The sequence below is a fragment of the Pinus tabuliformis genome, chromosome 9 (genome assembly GCF_031772625.1).
Source record: "Pinus tabuliformis cultivar Carrire ecotype Pingquan chromosome 9, CPIR1, whole genome shotgun sequence".
Lineage (NCBI taxonomy): Eukaryota > Viridiplantae > Streptophyta > Pinopsida > Pinales > Pinaceae > Pinus > Pinus tabuliformis.
Genome location: NC_142307.1, coordinates 1,236,583,437 through 1,236,590,401, shown reverse-complemented (window position 1 = coordinate 1,236,590,401; position 6,965 = coordinate 1,236,583,437). Strand labels below are relative to the sequence as shown.

Sequence of the window (6,965 nt, the reverse complement as noted above, 5' to 3'; positions counted from 1 at the left end):
TTAGGTGATGCTAATAGAAGTTATGGCAGTGGTCTAATTGGTCATGATTCAACAAAAAGTTAAACAAGCACAACCTTGACTCCATTCATCATCCAAAAAGACATATAATAAAGATGGAATCATTATAAAAAAATTTAGAATATAATAAATATTGTTTTGTAAATAAATAAATACCAAAGTCACCATGAGGAAGTCAAATATATCATGAGGTAATTGAAAGGTCATGGGAGAAGGTGAAGAATCCCATGACCCTTTTGTATAAGCACATCCTCATACCTCATTTATAGGGGCATTTTGGCACTTGAATCGAGCATACCTGTAGTATTCAAAGCTTAAAGTAATCTTGCTCTTGGTAGCTTGTAGGTTGAGTGATTTTGAGGCTAGGGTTCTTATTTGGAGATGAGATGAACAACCCTCATTCCACTATTGGATTTTGAGAGGCTTGTAGCGCATGTACTTGAATTTATCAGCATTTTAATGAGAAGCTTTTCGATCTTTGCATTGATTCCCATGTGTTTCTTTGTTGGTTGTAATGGCTAACCACTACTCCATGCATGTGTGTGTGTGTATTTATATATTGGGTATATGTTTATGAGTTAATTTGTGGTGTATGTCTGATATGTTTGCTTTTGAATCTTTATTATCTTATTCCATGTTGTTGCTAGGAATTAATTGTGAACTAATTTGCAGTTAGCCTCTATCATTATTTTGTTTGTGAGTCTCAAGATGGTATTAGCTAACTGATTCTTCTTGAGGCATATTGTTCTTATTATTTTGTTGTTGTGTTCTTGTATATTGTTCTGCAAGTTTTTCAAAGGAAGGTTGATTTCACCATATTTCTCTATGCATTTCACTCCTGCTTTCACACTAAACTCTCTTCATTTGACAGCGAAGACTAACACAGACATGATGGTAGTTGGGCCCAGATACCATATGGGGCTTCTATAAATAAACGGTGTTGGGTCTGCTTGGGATTTCACATTGGGGAGACCCCCTAACTGTTAGTGGTGCATTTTTGTCCATCAACATATTGTCATTGATGAATTATTAGATGAATTGCATTGATCAATTTTCTTTACAAATTTGGATCTTCATTCCGAATATAATCAAATCAAATAAGATAAGAAAATATTTCCAAATTAATATTTAGAACACATGAAGGTCATTATAATTTTCCACTATGCCATTTGGATTTACAAATGCACCTTCAACATTTAAAAGCTTGATGAATTCTATTTTAAACCCTTAGAAAATTTGTGTTAGTATTTTTTTACGACATACTAATATACAAAAAATCTTGGGAAGAGCATGTGCAACATGTTGACTTGGTATTAACGCTATTGGAAGAGCAGTAATGATAAGCAAAACCTTCCAGGTGTTCCTTTGGGGTTTAAGAAGTGGAATGTTTGGTTCATATTGTATCCCATGATGGTTTTAAAGTGTATCCTAACAAAATCAAATATATGAGGGAATGGCTAGTCCCCAGGACCTTGAAGAAAGTCATAGGATTCTTAGGATTGACGGGATATTACTATAATTTTGTTAGAATTATGGTCAAATAGGAGCACCTCTAACAAAATTATTGAAGGAAACATTTTCTTGGAATAAATAAGCAACCAAAGGTTTTGAAAAACTTAAAGAGGTTATGTGTAAAACTCCTTTCCTAGAGACACCTAACTTCAAAAAAACGTTCATTGTGGAGTGTTATGCCTTAGGCCATGGCATTGGTGCAATTTTCATGCAAGAAGGAAGCCCCTTTTCCTTTGAAAATATAAAAATTAAAGGAAAGAACTTACTCATACCAATATGAAAAATAAATGAAGCCCATACCTGATAGGAAGACACTTCAAAGTGAAAAAAAACCATGATAGTTTGAAGTACTTCTTGGAAAAATGATAATCATCAGAAGAGAAAAAAAATGGGTTACAAAGATGTTGGGTTGTGACTTTCAAATTCTACAAAAAGGGAAAACAAAATGTTGTGGTAGATGCACTCTCAAGGAAAGAGGAAGACACAAAGGGTTTATTATGTGTTATTTCCATTCCATAATTTGACTAGGTGGAAGAAGCAAGGATAGAATGGAAGCAAGATGAGAAGGTATGCAAGATAATTCAACAAATATAGGAGGACCCTAATGTAGTAGAAAAATTTATGTAGAATAATATTGTGGTATCAAGATCACTTATACTTATATAAGAATTCTCAAATCAAATAGAAGTTCATTTTGGAATTACACACCTCTCTTATCGGAGGAAATTTAGGGACCTAGAAGACACACCACAGGATCAAGAAATATTTTTTGGGGGAAGGCATTAAAACATATATGCAACTTTTATGGCTAAACGTGTGATAGGACAAAAAAATAAGGGAGAGACAACCAAGACCCCATGGATCCTACAACCATTAACCATACCATGCCAATGGGTAGAAGAAGTTTCTATGGATTTTACTATAATTTTACCCAAATCTGAAGGAAATATTGCTATTATGGTAGTGTAAGATTGAATGATAAAATATGCCCATTTTTTTCTCTCTTTCTCATCATTTTAAAGTAGGTATAGTGGTATAATCATTCATGGAGACATTCCAAAAGCTACATGGAATACTAAAGATTATTGTAAGTGATAGAGATACAATTTTCACTAGAAATTTTTGGGCTAAATTATTTTCTTGTTTGGGTACTCAATTGGATCGAATATCACCTTACAATCCTCAATCTAATCGAGAAATTGAGATTGTGAATAAATTTAGAAGTATTCTATGTTGATTTACATCTAATAAATAGACACAATGGTTCAAATGGTTTCCCTTGGTAGAATGGTGGTTCAACACATCCTTGCATACTTCATCAAAAATGTCACCATTTATGGCACTTTATGTATAGAATTCTATGTCCATCACATCACTCTTGAAAGGGACTATAAAGTCTCAAGAAATAGAGGACCACATACAATACCAACAAGAGGTTCTAAAACTATTAAAGGACAAATTGATTATGGCACAAAATAGGATGAAACAATAAGTAATTCAACATTGCAACGAAAGGGAATTTGAAGAGGGGGATTAGGTTTTTTAAAGAATACAACCATATAAATATATTTCCCTCAAGTAACAAAAGAAGGAAAATAAATTAGCATAGAGGTATTATGGCACCTATAAGGTATTGCAGAGGATTGGAAGCATGGCTTAGAAATTGGAGTTTCCTCCATCTTCACATGTATATAAACTCTTCCATGTTTCTCACTTAAAGAAGGTAATTAATGGCAAATCATGGCCCAAACTATTTTAACATATATTATTTAAGAAGGGAAAATCATGTTGGAACCAGAATTAATCCTGGAAACAAGGATTATGAAGCTAAAAAATTGATCAATTATTATCTCATCAAATGGAAGAACCTACTAGTGGAAGAGGTGACATGGGAAGATGTGTTGTTTATGTAGAAACATCTTCAGATAGTCAAGTGTTGAGGAAAAAACTTGTTTGAATGGGAGGGGTAGGTTCAACCCTATATAAGCCCTATATTAAACTTAAAACCCCTTATAAAGCCCTAGATATTGAGTTATTATTTTTCTATTGTTATATTTTTATGTAGGCTATAACCTTTCATGGTCTTGTTAGAGTCAGTATTTGCATACTGCCATCAATGATCAAAACTCCTCTTTTCATATTCATATTAGGGTCTCGCTCAGAAACTTTTGTCATTTCACCTAGGTCCTCATTCAAAAATTTACTCAGTGATGGTAGCCCTAGTCAAAAAACCTCACTCACCTACACTCAATCTACCTCCCTTGACCTTGTCCCATGCCCATTCCTCTCATTTCCCTCTCCTAGGGTTTTGAGGGCATTTTTCTTGGTTTCATGACCTTCATGGTTAAATCATCAACAAAACTTGTATCATGATGCTCTTACGCCTTCCCCTATCCTTAATATACCTTCCTAAACACTTCACATCACTCCTATCCCTCAAAATCATCATTTTTCTACAAACCCTAGCCTATTGCTATGCTTTTAACACTTTTCTAGACTATGCCTATGTTTTTCCCTTTCGGACCCCTTCCCCTCACTCAATCCTTGAAATTCTAGTTTCCCTTACTTCCTAACATCTCTCCCTACCTCAAAAAAATTTCCTAAGAATTTAGAAGCCCCCTATCCCCTTTATTTCCCTTCATTCTGTTAGACTCTGTCTTATACCAGAGATTGATTCTTCTTCAAAACAGGGTTTTGAAGAAGAAATCATTAATGTTGCTTTTCAGATTATGTAATTTATCTTCAGCTCTTCTTAAGACAGCAGCAAACTTCAAAGCTCCTAGCCCTGCACAAGCACAATTTGAAACATTATCAGCAACCAAAGTCTGGCAATTTATTTCTGTATATTATGCTGCCTTTCTTGTTGTTATCCTCTCTTGGAGGCCTCCATTAAATCCAGTTCAACTTCTCACAGTGCTGCAAAGGCCTTTGTTTTGAAGCGCCTTGCTTACACTTTGCTCTGAGAAATAACGAAAGTATTGTTTCTGGTGGTTCTTCATCCTATCAAGATGAGATCTTAGATACCATGGTCAACATAATATATCCAAGTTTGTTGGAAACCACAGCAAAGGTGATGACCGAATTGAAACTGTAAACATTTCATGTAATGTTGTTGGGTCGGCTTCTTGGGTTCCAAATCTGACATGCAGCAAAAGGGATAACGGGTGAAATTATGACCACAGTTACAACCACAATTCAAGATATTCAGGAAGAATTTCTGAACCTGGTTTCCAGAGAAACTGTTCTTGTTGGGCATTTATTGGAGAACGACCTTTTAGCATTGAAGGTTATTCACAATCTTGTAATAGATACAGCCCTCTTGTACAAACATCCCCGTGGCACACATTTTAAGCCGGCTTTACGAATCATTGCAAAAAAGTTTTTGAACAGAGAGATTCAACAATCTGAAAATGGTCACAACAGTATTGAAGATGCAAGAGCTGCAATGGATCTAGCACTACTGAAGATTCAGAATGGGCCAGCATTTGGAAATCCTCCATGTGGTTCTCATCAAAAATTAGTTTCATTGTTGAGCGATCATGGCAGGAGATGTTCACTTATTGATCAGAAGGAAGTTTTACAACGCTATGCCCTTGGCTCATGTAATGCCATCTTGTCTCTGCCAGATGATGATGCACCTTCCAAGGCCATAAAAGAGGTGAAAAATGAACATGTGGATTTTGTTTGGACTCAGTTTTCAGAAATTAATTCATATTATGAAAACCAAATAAGAAATGCTCAAACTTTGAATGCACAAGCTGCAGAAATGATAGCATTGACAACCTGTAGTGACAAACTTGCCAAAAGCACAAAAAAGACCTTTGGCCATGAAGTTTCATCAGAATTGCAGGCAATCTTGCAGCACATGGACAAGAGGTTTAGAAACCTTTTCACTGCACTGCCAACAAATGGGTTGCTCATTATTTCAACTGGCTATGGAGATACTTGCCTTGCCTTCTCTAAAAGACTAAGCGGTTGAAGGCATCTTGATAATCTTCTTTTGAGGGATAATGGAAGACTCTTTCATGTTGACTTTGGCTACATTCTGGGTAAAGATCCTAAACCGTTTCCACCACCAATGAAACTGGGCAAGGAAATGGTAGAAGCAATGGCTGGAGCAAGCGTTCCTGCTATTGCATCTGATCCGGAGAAAGGGATTCTTAAGCTTCAAGAAAAGTTCCGTTTGGATTTGGATGATGAGGATGCAATACAGTTCTTCCAGACCCTTATCAATGAGAGTGTCAGCGCCTTATTCCCCCAAATGGTGGAGACAATTCATAGATGGTCTCAATATTGGCGTTAGAGACAGAGGATATACGTATTGTACAGATGTGTCACTGGGATCTCTGAATTTTCAGCTTCTTAGTCTGAACAGGAAAGATCAGGCACAATGGGTATCATAGAGAAGATAAAGGAAATAGAATTCGAGATGGCACGGACACAAAAGAACAAAGCTACAGAATACCATCTCGGGCAGCTTAAAGCTAAGATAGCGAAGCTGAGGACACAGCTATTGGAGCCACCGAAGGGTTCTAGTGGTGCTGGTGATGGTTTTGAAGTCACAAAATATGGTCATGGTCGTGTTGCTCTGATAGGATTACCGAGTGTGGGGAAATCAACACTTCTTACTTTACTCACTGGAACTCTCTCAGAAGCAGCATCATATGAGTTCACAACACTTACTTGTATTCCTGGTGTCATACACTACAATGATGCTAAGATACAACTTCTTGATCTTCCTGAAATCATTGAAGGTGCTTCTGAAGGCAAGGGTCGTGGTCGACAGGTGATTGCGGTTGCAAAGTCTTCAGATCTAGTGTTAATGGTTCTTGATGCATCTAAAAGTGAGGGTCATCGACAAATTTTAACAAGGGAATTGGAAGCAGTGGGCTTGCGCTTAAACAAGAGGCCTCCTCAGATATATTTCAAAGAGGAAAAAGACTGGTGGCATTTCCTTCAACAGCACAATGGCATTAACACATGTTGACGAAAAACTTTGTTATCAAATATTACATGAGTACAAGATCCACAATGCTGAGGTATTGTTCAATGCCACTGTTGATGATCTCATCGATGTCATTGAAGGGAACCGGAAATATATCAAATGTGTTTATGTTTATAATAAAATTGATGTTGTCGGTATTGATGATGTTGACCGGCTATCCCGGCAGCCAAATTCTATTGCCATTAGATGGTATGCCTGCTACAGATGAAGTAGCGCCCCTCCTCTGCACAGAAAGTCACTTTCAAATGTAAACAGATGATGAGTTCCAGATCATGGGGAACCTGCGGCAGACAGGAGTTTGTTCTGTGATTTTCGCCAAAGATTGTTGGGATTCTTTGGAGATTTTTGTGGGATCGAGGGCGATGTGGCGCTTGGAAGGTGGAGCTATTGAATGCAGCCATGTAAACTGCTCTCGGTTTAGTTGTTACTA

At 36.8% G+C, this 6,965-nt stretch overlaps 2 pseudogenes; both read left to right on the top strand.

Annotated features, from left to right (window-relative positions):
• The first annotated feature begins 4,702 nt into the window (after positions 1 to 4,702).
• On the top strand, positions 4,703 to 5,509 carry LOC149153022 (small RNA degrading nuclease 5 pseudogene; annotated as a pseudogene).
• Positions 5,510 to 5,862: 353 nt separating this feature from the next.
• Positions 5,863 to 6,743, top strand: LOC149153021 (developmentally-regulated G protein 1 pseudogene; annotated as a pseudogene).
• Positions 6,744 to 6,965: the final 222 nt, after the last annotated feature.